An 18,296-nucleotide genomic window follows, 5' to 3' on the forward strand; every position below is an offset into this window, starting at 1 on the left:
TGTTTCTCAACAAAGTAATGTACTTACTGCAAAATGTTTTCCCATTATGACCTTTTATGCTTATATAACCATATCTGTTCCATGTTTCTGTGTAAAACGAAGAAACCCTCCATGAATCAAAGCAATTAAAAAAAACCACAAAACCAACCCAAAGAAACCCTTAAGAACAGAGTCTACTGTGTAGGTTATATAAAATGTACTGACAAGTAAAGTCATGACTCTTACAGTTGTGAGGAAGGTGAAACAAGCCTGGAATCCTGTGCAATGACTTTCTTATTTGTCTTCTGAAACCCCATTACCCTTTGCAAATCTATTGCCTGTGTTAATGCAGATCCACTAATGCTACTTCTTGGGAGCTAAATGCAATATATTTCTGGTGTTTTCTGTCTATCATGAGTAACCATGAAGATACTACATTATTCATATTTGTCAGTGCATTGTTTGGCGCCTTTTATTTGCAGTTGCTACTCATCAAATCTAAGCTAAATTTTCAGTGACTTAAATCTGGGCAATATCGATGTTCTAGTGAAAATTTTGGGAGAAAGGGCAGTGTTAGTTCCTCTGACAGCAGATAGAAAAGCTTTTTTTTAAAAAAAAAATATGTTTAAATATAATAGAGGCTAAGAATTAAGGTTGAATGATTTAAATCTGAATGACTGTTTGGTGTAGTTCTGTAATGTTTAAGCATGGTGGGCCATATTTTAGCACTGCCAACCCTAACACAGCTTCAGAAGCGTTTAGGTAACACACTGTCACTGCCAAATGTGCTTAAATATTTTTGAGCAATCTATGATTAGGTCAGTGAGCCCAGGTGACACTTGAGTGTAAGGCTGTGTGGAACCACAGTAATGTACACATCTGAGTTGGCTGGGTGCATGGTGGTTTGCAGACATAAGTGTGTCTGTTTTTAGGTGTGTACGGTTCTGCATGTATGTGGGTAGTGATCCCATAAAGCTCATAGACCAAGTTAAATTTGAGGAGATGCTGCCTTTTTTTTTTGTTCAAAATCATAACTACAAAATTTTCTGGTTGAAAACAAGCACAAAGGAGAAAAATCCACTTTACATAAAATGTATTTTAAAAATGCCTACAAGGAGTCAAGTGGTGATGGAGATGAAGCAATGCCGACCCTGTGCTACTTAGAGTGCATCTACCAAGCATTTCCATAATGTGATTACTTTTCACATAAAGCTGAGTGAATTACAGCACATTTTCTCTGAAGTGTGTGCTGTAGCTGTGGCATGAATGAATTCTGGAGCTTTTAAAGTATTGCAAGTGTGCTGCAGTCACAGCTGCTTTGCAGTCTGTTGCAGTTCAGCATAAGAAACATAAATTCTCTTTTAAAGGGAGTGTTATGATACGGGTGTGTGTATCTTAATTGATTACAGTGAGTGAAGGCAATGTTTTTTGGAAGGGAGATGTGAACAGAGGGAGTAAAGATGACATGTTTATGATATTGTGCATAGTGCCTTGAACCTAATTTTATTTCGTGTCTTTAATACTAATTTTTGATGCTATTGTTAAGCCAAGGTAATAGCTTAATAGCAACTTTAAAACCCTAAGGTGGTTCTGTGGAGTGTAAGATGCTAAAGTGACATCAAAGGAAATGCTGTCATTGATGTTTGCCAATCTAATAGCAGAATAAAATTTGTATAAAATGCTAGGACTAAATGAATACATTGGATTTTGCAGTACTTCTAACCTCAGAACCAAGCTGCGTTCTAATATCATATATTTTCTTCTGGTGGAGAAAGTTCTGTGATGCTTTTGGCAAGTTATTAAACATCTGAGCCTTAATTTTCCACCTGAGAGAGAAGGAAATTATTATCTTTCTCAGTGGATATTGAAGATACTCAGATGCTACAGTATAGGATGGGAGGATGGCCTTGGAAACAGAGATGAGGTCAGATGAAGTTACTCAGTATTGCTTTCCTTTGTCCTCATATAACACAAACAAGTTTTGGCCTGTCTAGTATGGTTTTGGATTGGTATTAGTGTTTTAGCCTTTTTGGTCAGAAACAATGAAATGAACCTGCTAAGACTGAAGTTTGGCACCTTTGAGAAAGAGCATCAGAAATAAAGTGCTCTAAGTGTAAGGGCCTTCATGTTCAGAAAGGATTGTTCAGAAAGGATTTCCATGTATTAAAGTATGCCAGTTATAAATAATATGTGATTTAAGGAATGGTTATAGCACTTCAGATTCATGTGTGGTTTTGGGCTTTTTCTTTTGTTGTTTTTGGGGGTTTAAGGTGTTGTATTTTTTTTGTTACTGTACGTATGTATTAATGATTCTGTTACATGTACCTTCTTCATTCGTGAATTGGCCTTTGTTAAAGGAATATCCAGGTTTGTGGGGTTTTAACTTTATGCTTACATAATGGTGTGGGGTTTTTATTTTGTGCCTTTTGTTTCTTGCATGTATGTTTAAAACCCTGCTGCTAGTTTTTTTTATTCTAGTACTAATATGCAGGCTTCACAGTGTATCATATGGAAATGGGTTCATGCCTTTAATTGGTATTCATTTTTATTACTTTGACTTGAGCTTTTGGTTAAAGAACAGCTGTTTGATAAGGGCAGGCTTAATGTTGTTTATATTACCTGGATTTGAAATGAAAAGCAGCAATTAAAAAATGTAAATGAATATTTCTGGGAAGTGACCCCAGGGATGCATTTGATGTATGTTGTTTGCTACAGTTTATGCAATGGAGCCATATTACGCAGTTTAATATTCAATGATATCTTGCCCCTGCCTTCTCAAAAGTTGAGCTTTAGGGGAATACAGTTGGCGGAGTAAGAACAGAGGCTGAAGTATTAGCTTCGTGCAAGCAAATCCCAAACCCAAGCCCCATGAAATTTGAGATCATATCAGACAATGCACCAACTTTGAAACCTGTATTGTCTTTCCCAGAGTTGCATAAAGACTGGTACATGCTCTCACCTAGTAACCTCTTGTACTCCCAGTCCTGTGAAAGAGCCTCTGTAACTTCTTCATTTGCATTGAAATGGCTTGGGAAATGGCAGTGCTCAGGCCTTGCATAATCCTTGGAATGATGTGACTGCAGAGGCTGTTTCATTTTTCTGTGATAGACACCTGCTACTAGCAGGGAAGAATAAGGATAAGAAAATGATAGTCTAACAGTTCAGGTGTGGGACAAGAATTTATTTCAGATCTCTGTAAATACTACTGGCAGCCTTTGCTGGTAATCATCATATTAAGCAGTTCTCAGTGAGCCAACATTATTAAGCTACACTTTTCAAAGGTAGATTTGAATTGCTTGACTGCCAGTTGCCAGCTGTTTTTTTGAAACACACGGTCAGTAAGTAGGCCTATCAAAAAAACCAACATTGTGCGATTCCTTTTGGTTTCAGTGCTTGTTTGAAGCAGAAATGCACCAGCCCAGAAGTGAATGTGGACTTTGAGGGATGAGATGGAGGGCATTCTTTATTCTTTATGCTGGATAAGAATCCAAATTATTAGGCTTACTTTCTCTCCGCATTCGTGAAGGAGTGCAAGTGCAGCCCAGAGACACGGTGACTCTGTGGTAGGGCAGGAAGAGCCATTCTTCTCCTTACTTGGTAGCACTTGCAATTTGCAAAGCCAGGCAGTTTGCTGCATTGCATTGCAGATGCCAATTTTCAGGAAGGTTAAGGAGGTGTAGGAATGATCAGTAATTTTAGAAATTACACATTTTTTTAATCTCAAACACTTGAAGTTTGACAAGGGGCAGTCTTCATTCCAGAAAGTATTTTTCTTCTGCTTTTGTCATTTTATCCAAGTTTTCCCAAACTTGGCACTCTGAAAATACACTTAATGAATGCATTTTAGAGACTTGTTGAAGCATAGCTAAGACTTTCTAGGATTTCATATTGTAGAAGTATACTGCAACTCTGTATAGGATCTGTGTTAACCTACCTGTACGTACGCTGAAGAGTGAGAAGGGGCTTCCATCTGAAAAGAGGCCGAGTCAGACTGCTGCTGTGATATGTATCTGAGGTGCCTGGAGAATGTAAGAGCAAGGATGCCATTTTTCCTCTGAGTATATTCAGTGCTTCTAATATATGCAGAAAAAGGAGCCTGGCAAGGAGCTTGGAGAAAACTGGAAAAGCACATTGGGTGGATATGGGTATGCTTGGAGGGTGAGAGCGTAGAGTGGGTGTGGAGGGCTAGGAGCAGAGGCAGTTATCAGAAGCAGTTTTAGGCGGAATGGGCAAGAGTTTCGGAGTGTGGGGAAAGATGATCTCTAATATTGGGAACACAGGGTCCTTTTGGGAGTGAGTTCAGATCTTTCTGTGGAGTCCTCAATGCCCCTGTTCTGTTTCAGCAAATAGGTGTGAAATGCACTGATACGCATGCCCTACACATAGCTGACCCATTTTGGGATGGAAGCTATTACTGTTGTCACTGTTTAAACTTACAGAGGTCTGTGATCTAGTCTTCCCATTAACAATACAGCTACAGATTAATCTGTATGAGAGAGATCTGTATCATCAGGTGTATTAGAGCAAGGAGCAATGTTACATACAATGAATTTGAAAAAAATGCCCTGTTAAAATTTAGCTTTAGCTGCAAAGACTTTCTTGCATTTACTCATTTTTTATACTGGGGTTTCAGTATTGCCAGTCCTGACAGCTTAACTGCAAGTCTTATAACCTTTGTTCTTGTTCTGAAATTTGTAGAATTTGGCATTCATGTGACAATCTTCTTAGCGTTTCTAAAGTAATTGAGAGATGAAATCAATATGTATACTGAAGATCTACTTAAAAATGCATTGAGGATGTTAAGTGTGTCTTGTAAACTACTATAAAACTTTTTTTTCTTCTTTTTTTTTCCATTTGACCAAGTAGGGCAACAGGACCTGAGGGGCCTTGACACATGAATTGTTTCTGTGCTTCTGGTACTGGCCTTCAGAGAAACTGGGAAAGGTGGTGTCCCCCTTCCCAGAGCTGTGAAAACTGTGATAAAACCAATTAGCCATCTGTGCATGTATTGTAATTGGTGGTTTGTGCTGTCATGGGCAGTTAAAGAACAACCAGTCTTTTGTGTGTTTATCTCTCAATGTACTGGTTGCACTGAGGTTAATGAGACTCCTTAGGAAAATAAACATCTCAGATCTAAGTGTAGAGTATGAGGTGTGTATTTTCATTGTAACATTTCAAACAGAAACCGTTTATTTGGGAAGTGTCAAACCTGTGCTTCACATCTGAAATTCAAAGGCAGCCATAAGACATTTTTAAAGTGATCTTATGTGTATTTTTTTATATCACTGTGGCTTCAGTGGAATCTTAGATGGAATGCTACTTGTGTGAACTTTTATTGCCTTTTATAAACATTTTCTGAGGACAGATGAATACCCTATTAGACATACGAGCCCTAAAAGCATTGCAGGATTTTTGTTATTAATTTTTGTCAAAATTTTGTCAGACAGCAGCCATAATGTTATGCTGGAGTACCTTATGCATATACGTTCTCTGAGACATCCACTTCTGTTGGGAATTACACCTCAAAAGAGTTGTTCTGCAGCATTTACATTTCTAAGGCCTTCAAACCTTTCCTCAGTGAAGCTTTAAGTTGCAGTTTGTCCTTGAAATGCTCTAGGGGAAACATAATTTATATGTTTTGATGCTTCTCGTGTTCTAGACCTCTTTTTCCACTTCTCATTCCTAATTAAATGCAGTATTGGTTTTTATGGTAAAACTTGGGTTGTGTTGCTGATCCTGTAACAGGTTTTGTAAACAGGTGGTTTTATCCAGTAAAATGGGGATTTATACATAGACTCATAGACTATCTCAAGTTAGAAGTGACCTGCAAGGACTGTTGAGTCCAACTCCCTGCTCCTTGCAGGACTACCTAAAAATAAACCATGTGACCAAGAGTTTTGTCCAGGCACTCCTTGAACTCTGACAGACTTGGTGCCATGACCTGGCTACTTTCCTGCGGAACCTGTTCCAGTGACCGACCACCCTCAGTGAAGAATCTTTTCCTCTATGTCCAATCTGACCTTCCCTAAGCTTCATTAAGTGAAGCTTCATATGATTTCCTTGTGCCCTGTCACTGGTCATGTACATCTGTTCATAGGCTGAGTTGTTTTTTTCTTTGAATGACACCTTAAAAGCTGAGTAAAGGTTGCCTAATGTTACATGGGAGACATAACGCTACTCATTGGCATGTGAGGCAGGCACAACCTGGCTGAAGATGGAATGCTTTATTTGAATATCAGATGCTAGATAAGCACAAGAGGAACAATTATATAAAGTTACAGCCATTCCATTTTTCAGATTGCAAACTAAACCTGTGTTTTACAGAAAGAAAAGTACATTATGGGTGAGAGCACCTAACTAAAATGACAAATACATGTCTTGCTACAAGTTTCCTTCTTACCTGTTTCTTTTTAATAATATCACTACAGTTGTCTTAATTGGTTCTCCTCTTACCTCTCAACTGCTCTGCTTCAAAAACCCCCATGCCGAAACAGAAGGCAAGGAAAGGTGGGATTCCCTCCCTCTTTCACCTGAATAGGTGGCCAGCTTGGCCATGCCTGCTCATCTCAGTTCTCTATCTATAAAGTCTAGTAGAAATAAGTCCTGTTTAATGGCTATGCTGGTAGGGTGATACTAATTTTATTTTTAAGTTTTAATTAAGGTGACATCTTACTAATTGGAAGAACAGCAAAACAATCAAGTATCGGTGATTCTGCTTCATAGAGAAGTTTCTTAACATCCAGATTGTGAAGAAATTGTGTTCACTGCTGCATAATTTTGTCCATGAACCATATAGCTTGTGCTGCCTTATTTTGTGAGAGTTTATTGTTCTTTTCTAGAAAAGAATGTAGGATTTCTTCTAAGAAAACACCTGAAACAATGCATTATTATAATCTTAACTGCATTTAGATAGATAGTCATGGGACCTCTTAGATTATGATATGATTGATTTAAGGGGTTTTGGCTTTGTTTTGTGGTACAGCAAGAATTCTCTTCATAGTAATCTTCTGCTAAATCAGGCAGAAATTAAATATAGTTCTGGTGTTTTCCTACAGAAGATTTTGCAAGTAGGTTTAGTCTTGTGAGAGTTCTGAAGAAGGAAGTTAAGTGTCTGAGCACTAAGGCAACCATGCTTCAGGAGAGATTCATGGCTGCATCGTTCTTCTCCTGCAAAATAGTTTGATATGTGCAGACTTTAGATACCTTCTGGAATGGCCAAAACAAAAATAGTGATGTATTAAGGCAATGTATGGTGGTTTTGAAATACAATGATTAACTTGTACAAGCGGTGGGTTTTTTTCTTGGTGTTTGGAAGCGAACACCCCACTACCTCCCTACCTCTGACACTGCGGAGAACTCTCAAGCAAAACTATAAATGTTCAGTATTTTTTAGACTTTCTGCCTTGAAACATTGTGCTGTAAATCCTGTAGCAGTGATTTAAATGGAAGAAGATACCCATTTGCAACCTTCAACCTGTCAGTTCTGTGGAATCATTCACCTATTTTGTCAGAGACCTTAATTTCTTCTCTTTCCTCATCTGGTAGGCAGCCTTACAAGAGGGATAGATATAAGCTGGATAGATTAATAAATGTATTTTTTCCATGTCATTTAACCAAGAGAAGTTTCATTTGCATTTGTTAGACTGAAACAACGGCCTTCCTTTAAAGTTTCGTACCAAAATTCAGTAATTTCTGAATATCTGAAAGAAGGTAATGGAAATTCTTTTCATGCTCTGAAATTAGTATTTTTCTCCTTTTTTAATTATTAAAACCGTTAAGGCTTCTTGAATTTTCCTGATAGGCCAACTAACTGTGCTACCACTAACTGTATTTTGTAGAGGTGGTTTTTTTATAGTATGAGGAAGAGGCTTTTTTCTCTTGTCCTTACTAAAGTTTTCAGTCTTCAGCAGCTCACTCCTCCTGAGATGCTTTCTATTTCTTGCCTAAGACGTCCTGGGAAAATAGATAAGCTGCTCAACATGCATTAAAGCTTTATCAACTTCTGGACTGAAGTGCCCTTCAGTGAGAATGCCCAGGTGAATGCAACCCTCTTGTCTGAATTACTGAGATAAAATGGGACAAGAAAAGCAGTCTGCAAGGGGTTAGTGGCCCGAACAATAAAGGGCTTTATAGGTCAAAATCAACACTTTGTACTTAACCTAAGAACAGATAAATATTAGTACAATACTTACAGTTCTGGTGCTTTTTTCCTCTGAGCACTTGACTCAGCATTGCATCAGGTTGAGCTTTGACACGCCTTTTTGATGTACATCATTCTGTGCCAATTCAATTAGTAAAGAACAAAGGTATGGGTGACTAGTGAAACTTTTGTCCATTAAGTAGTGCAGCCTTCTAGACAAATACAGCTGGAAGGAGGGGGAGATGATTCTCACAGCTGCTTCTTATATTTGATCATGAGAATTAACAATATTCCTAAATCAGGTATTATTTGAGTGTTTTTATTTAATTTGTCAGCAGTTTCTTTAATCTTGTACCACACTACCATCTAGCCTAGTGTTTTGCTATCAGATTTTCCAGTTGTTGTGATTTGCTTGCTGCTTATACACTTGTCACATGTTGTGTATGCCATACAGAATAGGTAAAATATCCATTTTTGAGACTTAGAGGGGAATGGCAACAAACTCTCCAGGCAGAAGACAAAAACATAGAAGAGAGATGAAAATTTGGCACACTTAAAGCTATTTTTTAGTTGAGCTGCCAAAAGTTGTCCAAGTCTTTTGCAGTATAGACTATTTGGATTGATAAAATAAAGGCATTTCATGCTGATATGTGCAAACAGATGCATATGAAGAACTTAACTGCAGCTATGCATGTATAATGGTGAGTCTAAACAAATTTCATTATTCTGGGTAAGAATTATAGGGTCATTGGGTAATAGCTTGGATATAGTGACTTTGTGTTCAGCAGTAGTCTAAAAAATAGGTAAACCTTCAGAAATCAATAGGAAAAGAAAGGAGAGCAAAACCAAAGCTGCTATCATATTATTGTAGAAATCTTATTTGTGTAAATATATCAAATATAAAAGGAAAATGACACAGAAGATGCCACAGAGGGAGAAGATAAGAATCATCAGTTAGAAGTGCAGTATAGCTTCCATTGAGTTGAAGGTAATATAGACCCGTTAGAGTGTAAAACAGAGGACTGAGGGAGGATGAGATAGTAACCTGTGAGATCACAAGTTGAATTTCTGCTGGTGAAGAGGGAGTAATTGTGCAAAATTTCTTTAGCTGCTTTGTAGTTCCTACTTAGTGAGAAAAAATCAGGGTTTTTTTTGTTTTGGGTTTCCAGAGAAGGAATGGTTTGTAACTGCTGAGTGTTGTGTAACTCTCTACCACATGGAGGGCAAAGGTATAAATGAATTCAAAAGTGAAGTTTCTTCATGAAGCTGTGAAAGATAGGTCTGGATTTCATCTTCAAATTACAAAGTACACTGCTGGTGGTTAGAAGGATATAGAGGAGGAAGGATCACATTTTTTCTATCCTTACCCTCTAACAAACTTGGTTGCTTTCAGAAACAGGCTAGATGAACTTTTATTCTGACCTCGTAAGATTATCACTATATATGTTCCTCTGATAGCTTTCAATTATGTTAATATTCTAAAATGTCTTTTTTTACATTAAGGCTTTATACCTATTCTACAGTGATGACCTGTTCAGATAACTGAAAGACTGTAGCATCTCTAGAGGGAAAGTTGAGAACTAACCTTCATTCAGCAGAAACAAAAGAAGGGAGGTTGATTTATACACCTTACTATATCAACATGTAATCCATATTAATTCAGCATAACCATTTCCCTGACATAAACACATTTGTTGTTACTGTCCCCGTAATAACAATATGACAGCCACAGAGACTGATTAATATCATATCTGTTGAATCTGTTAAGGCATCTGAGATGCTAGTGAATCAGTTATTTGTTCTTCCACATGATGAGTTTGTGGCTTCATTTTGTATAGATTGCTGTAATAAACAATCTTTTATAGTGTCTCATATTTCTCAGTAGTTTCCTGTGACAAAGAGCAGAACCTTAGATACCTGCCAGTGGTACTTCCCACAGGGCAAGCCATGGCTCCTGGGCTGGTGGTTCTTCTGCCACTTGTCACAACTCAGACAAACATAAGAATATGAATAGGTTGTTGACCTGTTAAAAGGAAATAAGCTTGTGAGGAGCCTGGAATAATTGCTGAGATTATCTCATGCCGCAAAACACCATATTGAGGGTTAAATGTCATTGTTGTGAGGTTCTTTCATTCACAGTTGCAGTTATCTCTGAAAACAGAACACATCGGATGGTTCCTTATAACATCTGCCTGGAGAAGATGTCTTGTGAGATTCCCTCCCCAACTTAAGGTTTGGTATTTGGATACCAAATGTCAGGAAGGTCAGAACTTAGGGCAGTTGTTCTGCCAGGATTCCACTGCAGGTGTATGCGGGTAAACCTCATGTAAATGCAGAGTCATGTAAACCTTCTTGAGTTCACTAATTCGAGGTACTTCAAGGTCCCATGTGAGAGAATGAAGACAAGAATAATTGTGACATTCCTTCAGTCCCCTCTTATTGTAAATGCCAATGAAAGCAGATCTCTGACTTTTCACTTGGTTTCTAGGACATTACTTCATTAGCTTTTTTAAAAGCACAGTCCTTACTCTTCTGCAGATACTCTATAAACCTCCTTCAATGCCAAGTGTTGTCCTTATTTAATGGAGCAGTTATATTCACTTGAACACTAATCATTGTCTTTTATTGAGAAAATATGGGATAAATTACATTTTAAGTAGAATTAAATTTTAGGCTTCAAGTCAATCCAAGAACACCTCAAGCTGTCTGACATCCTGTAGAAGTAGTTTCTATATGTACTATAGAGGCTACAGACAAAACTCTCCAGAGTTCTGATTAATTTTCTGAAAATAATCTGTATGATGCCTAAGGTAGTTGGATTTACCTCACTTTTCAGGTGCCTTCAAAGTTTTATCACTTCATAATCTAGATTAGTTTAAAGCTATAAAGTGGTAGGATGCCTGTTGCCATACAGCTTCCACCTTTTCCACAGAGGACACCAGAGTCTTGGCCTGTGAACTTGAATTCTGTTTGCTGTCATTCTCCGTGGATTTTTCACCAGAAGTTATGATTATGTTTGTTAATAAAGCATATAAGGGAGGGATAGAGGCAGCTGAACAGTGCTGGTGAGCTGAAGTCTTTCACTTGTGCGTTGATGGTTCAGTACCAGTGCAAGAGTTGTCAGCAGTTATTCCCATCTGAACATGCTTGCTTTACTGTCCTCATAATTCAAATTCACCATTTGCATTGTGTGTCAAACTCAGCAAATAGCAAAAGCCTTAAGGACTGAAACTGTGGCTCAAAGGAACAACACCGAGTGAAGAAGTGTAGAAGAGGTATGATTTTTTGAAGTGGGTACTATAAACATGCAACTTATTATAGCTTCTTATCTACATCATAGGAATGTGGAGGTTGAGTTGACTATTTTTTTTTTTAACCACAATAGGGTACATTTTGTGCATAAATCTTTTTATTTAGTTAGAAAACCTGAGAATGTTTTTTTCATTGCAACGTAGAAAGATGTCAGGTGAAATAAAAAAAAAAAAACAAACCACACCAAGAAACCCAACAAAGCCTTTCATGTGAGTACCTCAAAGTGAAAATGAAGGGAGGCTAAAATCCAGTGCTTTCAAATAAGACAAGAATTTCAGTGCATGACATATTTAAACTTGAGAAAGAGATGAAGGTGAACTCATCTTTTTGTGTTAAGTTTTAATACATTTATAGAATGCTTTCTTCTCCTAGCTATAATGCTATGGATGACTTTGAAATGCGATACCATTGAGCTTTGTCCCTGTATGAGATGAGCTGTAGCAATATATGTAACTCAATGACACATTTTCAGGGGTTCTTCCCTGGGGTTTATACTGGTAGATATTAAAAAGCTATTGTTAATTCTTTATAACTCTCCATAAAGAAAAACTTTGTAAACTGTGTCTCTGGTATTTGTCATTAAGATTTCTGTCATAGAAGTGTTACTACCCTGTCCTGATTAGCTAGTTGGGGTTTTTTTGGTGTGTTGCAAATACGAGAATTGTCAGCTACGTGGTTTAAGGAACTGTATGTCATAATAGATAGGTTAGTGAAATTAAAGCTACTCCACTAAGCCATCTTACTGATTGTTCTCATCTTCCAGATAGAGTGCATACATTTGAACTTTATGCAGCTTCTTTGTTGTGTTTTTGAAAAATGATTGATTGAGTTGTTGGTTTAAATGTCCTTTCCCCCACCCCCCCCCCACCCCCCCCCCCCCCCCCCCCCGAGTAGTCTAGGTTGTGGTGCTTTTGTAAGCAATGTATTAGTAACATTAAGACTTCGCACCAGAACATGAGGGTATGTGTATATACAGGTATCTCATAATTCTTGGGAATTATGGTGCATTTTTTGTCTAGAATTTTTTTCATGTATTATGAAGGTACCACCATTTCCTGAATGAAACGTTGCTGCTGTTGACAGCACATGTAACTGTATGATGCTAAAGATGAATGACTCTGCTATCACTTACTATCTTCCAGTTGGGGATGAGAAATCTAGGCAAACAAGATGCAGATTATTTTACCTGATGCTTGCTATAGGCTTCATACTCTTTCCAGATAGACTTTTATTTTTTTACAGCATAGTTTTAATGTATTATAAAGGAATGAATACAGTACTAACAGAGATAGAATTCTGTCTGTGAGTAATAGTTGTGTGTGTTTTTTGCAAGTGTGAGTGAGAAATGGTTGGGAAAAGACTATTTATTTTTATAAAGCAAGGCATGCTTTATTATTGCAGGATAAGGTATACTGGAGTCCCATTTTGCATCTAGCTACATGCCCACTCCCAGTGGAATAGTCTACAGATCTGCTTTCTTAAAAGTTGAATAATTATGAAATTCCATACCTTGACTAAGCTTTGCGTGTAGTATCTGAGTATATTAACTGCTGATCATGCTGCAGATCTGACTGTCTTGGGCCTTTGCATGTCTTCTCTTTAAGTACTTTTGCTTAGTAATTAGAGGCTAAGAGAATTCTTCAGAACAGTACTTACACAATACATTTAACTAAGAGCTTAAAAAAAAAGGAAGAAAAAAGCGAGGCTGGGAAAATAGTATTCAGGTTCTCTAAGAGGAAATTCTAAATCAAGTTAAAAGACCAAATTCAAGTTCTTATTATAGATACGTTGCACCAAAGTGTTTTAGTAGTCTGGTTTATTTTATTTATATGAGATCTTTGCCAGCATAGCAAGGAACACAGAAGTATCAATAATAAATAAAACAATCTCAGTGTAACTTTATTAGTGTTCACAGGAAGATGTGGCTTTGTTAGGAATGTTGGAGTTAGATTTTCCAATTGCACAGAAAGAGTGTAATTGTCCAAAGTCATTGGATTAAATTTTTATATGCAAAGACTGCTTTCTCTGAGTTGAAAATGTATCTGGACTGATTTGAAATATTTTTCAGATGTGTAAGATCGTTACACAGTGTTGTTCATGTTGCTGTTGTTCCCTTTGAACATGCACTTTAAACATTATTTGTAATGCAAAGTATATTTGAAGTCAGTCCCTAAAAATGTAAAATCTCCTTTTTTGGCCCTAAAAGTTGTGAAAATAATTGGCGCTATGTCACGTTGCATTTTATTTCAGATATTGACTTTTTAAGTGAAGTCCCACCATACCAGAGAATGCAGATGGTACAGTTCAAATATTAGTATTGCAGTTTAACAGCCTGTTGTACTTGGAATAACTTGTCACGCATTCCATTGTGCACTGCTTCACTTGCCATTTTAACATAAAAATTAATTTTCTTTGCATTCAATACATTTTTGCCATTGCTGGGTGGTTTTATTAAGGTCATGTCTTGTGTATTCTGTGTATTTTAACTTCCAATTAAACACATGTACCAGTTTAGGGAAGGGGTCATATTTTGTGGCCACCTGTGATAGTGAGGAACTGAACTGGACATGGACAGGTGTTCCGTCCAGCTCTCTGTTTCTGAATACAACTTGTTAAGCATATCATTAAATCAGTTTTAATGGAATATTTTCAGTGGCTTATGAAGTGGCTGGCTAGATGTTCAAATGACTTTCACAAGTAGATTTTCAAAACTGTAAAGGATGTTTACTTTTTCTTTGTACATTCACTCTGCAGTTGTCAAAATGGAAAGGTATGTGTTGAGGAGCATCAACTCTCTGTAGTCATGCAGTTTCTTCTATGAGGAGAAAATGGGCTCATACAGGTGTATACTCATACAAACTACTGCATGGGGTTATAACTTCTTGGAGAGGAAGGAACAGTTAGCTGCCTTTACGCCTTGCTTTCTCTCTCCCCTCCTCTGTCTTGGATGATTTAATGTAGACTAATGGAAATGGGATGTTAGTTACAAGTCCCATTTGAACAGTATGTAGTATGACCACACAGAACACAAGGTAACTACTGGCATTCTTTTCACTATTTCGTATTAATAAATGATGGTTTGTGTGTTTAATTAATTGTCCATCAGAGTTGTGACATTGTCTAATCTCTCTTAAGTATAGCAGTTTGCAGATGACTGAAAAGGTCAAAGGTGCCTCCTCATATGTAAGAAATTATTCTCAAGTGCCACGGAGCATTTTGGAGTCTGTGCTGGGATGAAAGTGGTGGCATGTCTACAGTACTGATAACATGAAACTTGTATTTGCAGCTGGTTTCCATGCAGAGTTTTAAAAACTAACCCCGTAGGTATCTGACTTTTTTAAATTGTTATTATTGTATTGAAACTTTCATTAAAGTCAGTTACTTTCCCAACCCCTTGGAAAACAGACCAGTCCCGTGGTACAGGGGCTTTGTGTGGCCATCGGTTCCAGTTGTAATTTTAGTTGTAATTGTAGGTGGCCTTTGCCTTCCAGACTGGGTTCCTAATTCTGTCTGTGGTACCATGGGCAGCAGCAGAGCATGTAGTTGTGTTCCAGCCAAGCTGTGTTCAACCAGAGTCTGCAGATGGGTTTGGGAGTAAAGGAAGGGATGGTGTTAGCACAGGGGAAGGAGGGGGATAGGAATAGTAGGGGTCAGGCAACAATGCTGGGAAGGCTGCATGGATGAACAAGAACTTCCTAACAAAACTCAAAACGTGAAAAGGAAGTGTACAGAAGGTGGAAGTGGGGACAAGTAACTGGGGAGGAATACGGAGACATCTTCTGAGCATGCAGGGATGCAGTTAGGAAAGCCAAAGCCCAACTGTAATTGAATTTGTTGAGGCAACAAGACAGGCTTTAATGCAATAAATGCAGATACTTTTTTTTTTTTAATACAGTAAAAATAATTAACTTTAAAATATGGGAGGATTTGGCTGCTTTGAGTAAGATCCTGTTGCTTTGTAGGCTGTTTGGCTTGCTGTCTCTGTGCCTTGGCCCAACACCTTGCTTCTTTCTGGAATGCAGTTCTCTGTTTCTGTGGTTTGCCTCCTGTGTTCTTTTCCCCATGGCTGTCCACCGTTTTTCCCTTAACATGGTGCCTGCCATTTGGCACATACTGGTCTCTGCATGTTTACTCGCTAGTTTGTTTTTTTTGGTGGTGGTGTTCCCTCCTCCCCCTCGAGGATCCTTCTGTCCTGTTCTCCCTCACCCTCAGACAGATTTGATGTTGACAGAATAAGGACAAGAAATATAAATGTTTTGAATGTATTTTGTCATCATTTCACCTGGAAGCTTTTTTCATTTTTTTCTTTGGACCTCTGTACTTGAGACACCTGGGAAGAAAATTTTAGGTTAGAGAGTGGAAGTAGTCTTTTTTCTGGAGATGTGAAGCCTTCTATCTGCTTAAAAACCAAGCTAAGAATCTGAGTAGTCTTCTAGAATATGCCCTTGTGGCTAATGTTGGGAAATGACAAGTGCTACTTAATTTTGGGAGCATCTTGTGAAATTTGCTCATGCCATTCAAATTTTATTGTCACTGAAGCCACTGATGCTAGCTAGATTCAGCTGTGAGCCTTGAGTCAAAAATTACTTAGTTCATTGCACCTCCTCGTTACATAAAAATGAAAAATATTTCTGGGTGGTGTTACCTCAGTTGAGCTGTGTTCTTTCTTTCCTGAACGTTTCACTCATGTATACGTCACCGTTCTCTGTCCTAGCATAGTCTGTCCAGTGCTCCCCCCAACCTCAGGAGGTTTCTGGGGAGCTGGGAGCCATCTGAAGCACAGACCAGCAGGGGTTGCTGTAGGAGTAGGAGATGGAGAAGATTCTCTCCTGCCTTTTGGAGAAGCCCTCCCTGAGGGTTTGCTCCTGCTGCCCTCTTTTCCCTGGTACTTCGCCCAAGCTTGGTTGGGCTCAGCAGTGGCTTCCCAGCACGGAGTAGGTGTCTGTTGCTCACAGCTTTGCATATTTTGTATGTTCATAAATTAAATACTACATTTTATCCTTACAGTACTAAAATTAACTTCAGAATTCATATTTGGATACATTTTAAATGCTTTTTATATTTATTGTTTCTGTGAAAGTGGACAGTTGCATTCGTAGTGCTTATTTCTAGATGCCCAGTAGATTATTGCTTTAATATAGTTTGTCACTCAAGAACTTGCTGATTTCCTTCAAGTCTGGGATGTAATTGAATTGGGAATGATTAGTTACATCCTTCTGATTGAATGTTGAGGTTTTTTCCTTAATTCCTATGAAATCACCATTAGCTATTTTGGTTGCAGTTCTGCCTTGGGTTGAGGAAGTGCAACATTGTAAATCATTATCTTTTCAAAAAGACTGCTGTAAATTGCCTAGATAGCATATGCATGGTTACTTTGGCTGCAATGCTGCTGCAGAGCCTGGATACTCTGCCTTTCTGGGAACTCCACAGGCAAGTCCATCATATTTTTTTTTTTTTTTCTAAAAAAATCCTTTTAGAAAGAGCATGGTATTGCTGATGAAATTTAGACAGAGAAATATTGTACCCTCAGTGCTCATCTGTACCTTTGATATTTTACTCTGCGGGGATTGCCCTGTAATGAGGGATTTCTTTGTTTTCTGCTTTAGATTTCCCCCTTTCTTAGCTGTAGTACAGCCGTACCATTTCAGCTTGCTAGTGCAGAAAGATGTTGTGAATTCAGTTGCTGAATGAGCCTGGCCTGACTGCAAACACTAACATTGCTAGAGAGATGCCAAAGAGTTGCAGGTGAATCTAACCTGATCTGGGCAACAGCAAAACGGTAAGATGGGGCTTGTTTAAATCTCTGGGATTAAGTGGGTGCTGGGGTTTCCCGTTTCAACCTGAAGCCCAGTTATCACATGCTTCCAAGTTGGAGCAGGATTCATTCTGTGCATGTCAGGGTGGGTTTTCTCGGGAATGCTTAAAATCCAAGCAGAGGGAGGTGGTGGGAAGCTGGGAATGCCACATGAGACCTCTCGGCAGCCACCCTGGTGAGACTCCCCAGCAGCACTGCCTGCAGTTTGTAAATATCAGGGAAAAGGTAGGGGAATGCTTAAAAGTGATGTTTTTCTCGATACAGCTTTGTATTTCTCTCTCTGGCTGCCTAATTTACTATTGTGTTAAGAGGATAGTATGGGCAATTTTTTCCAATATATGCTTGGCTGAACGCCCTCTGGGACAAGTGAGTGAAGGATGTGATCAGCCACTTTTTCATCTCTGCTAACAAGTCTGTGCATCTTGCTACATCTGAATAAATGTCTTTATCAGTTATAGGTTTGCTTGGTGGTGGAAGATAAAATGAAAATGATCTATTATAAATACATGCTATATCATGGATGTCAGAATATCTTTTTGCTTTATTAAGCTTTGTTATTATTTTATTTCTCTAGCATGCTGTCTTTATTTAATAAAACAAAAAGTGAGGTAGTCATTTTAAGTAGGCATTCTTGAATGCTTATGTAGGAGTATGTTGGCAGCGGTTTGGATCTTAGTGGAATATTGCAACATATGAAAGCTTAGAGCAGCAGCATGTTCAGGAATAGAGAGGAGGAAAAAACCAGCAGTTATCATTAGTACAAGATAGAAAGATTAAAATGTGGCAGTTGTATGGAATCATTTGCATTATTTTTGATGACTTAACTGACAGCTAGTGTGTTTTAGTTGTAGATCAAGACATAGATTAATCTCACCAGAAATCCAGTGGAGCCGAACAAAAAATATATTTCACCATATGATATGTTCTAGCATTTAAAGGAAACCAACTGTGGTAGTAATGGTAGAGTGATAAAATATGTTTTTTGTTATTACTAGTTAAGGATAGAAGCAGAGGGGTTTATTTCTAGAGGAACATGTTTATACTTTATGT

General features: G+C 38.1%; 1 protein-coding gene across 2 annotated transcripts in view; it reads left to right on the forward strand.

Moving 5' to 3' along the window:
* Window positions 1-18,296, forward strand: part of CDK14 (cyclin dependent kinase 14) — a 316,633-nt gene that overhangs the window by 49,260 nt on the left and 249,077 nt on the right. Inside the window, exon 1 of one of the 2 annotated variants that reach the window (XM_027800119.2) lies at window positions 17,099-17,210. The exons of the other annotated variant lie outside the window; for it this stretch is intronic. The gene's annotated coding sequence lies outside the window, so the exon portion shown is untranslated. Of the gene's footprint in view, window positions 1-17,098; window positions 17,211-18,296 lie in introns of those variants that run through there. 2 annotated transcript variants of the gene reach the window in all.

This window comes from Falco cherrug, chromosome 4, assembly GCF_023634085.1.
Source record: "Falco cherrug isolate bFalChe1 chromosome 4, bFalChe1.pri, whole genome shotgun sequence".
Classification (NCBI taxonomy): domain Eukaryota; kingdom Metazoa; phylum Chordata; class Aves; order Falconiformes; family Falconidae; genus Falco; species Falco cherrug.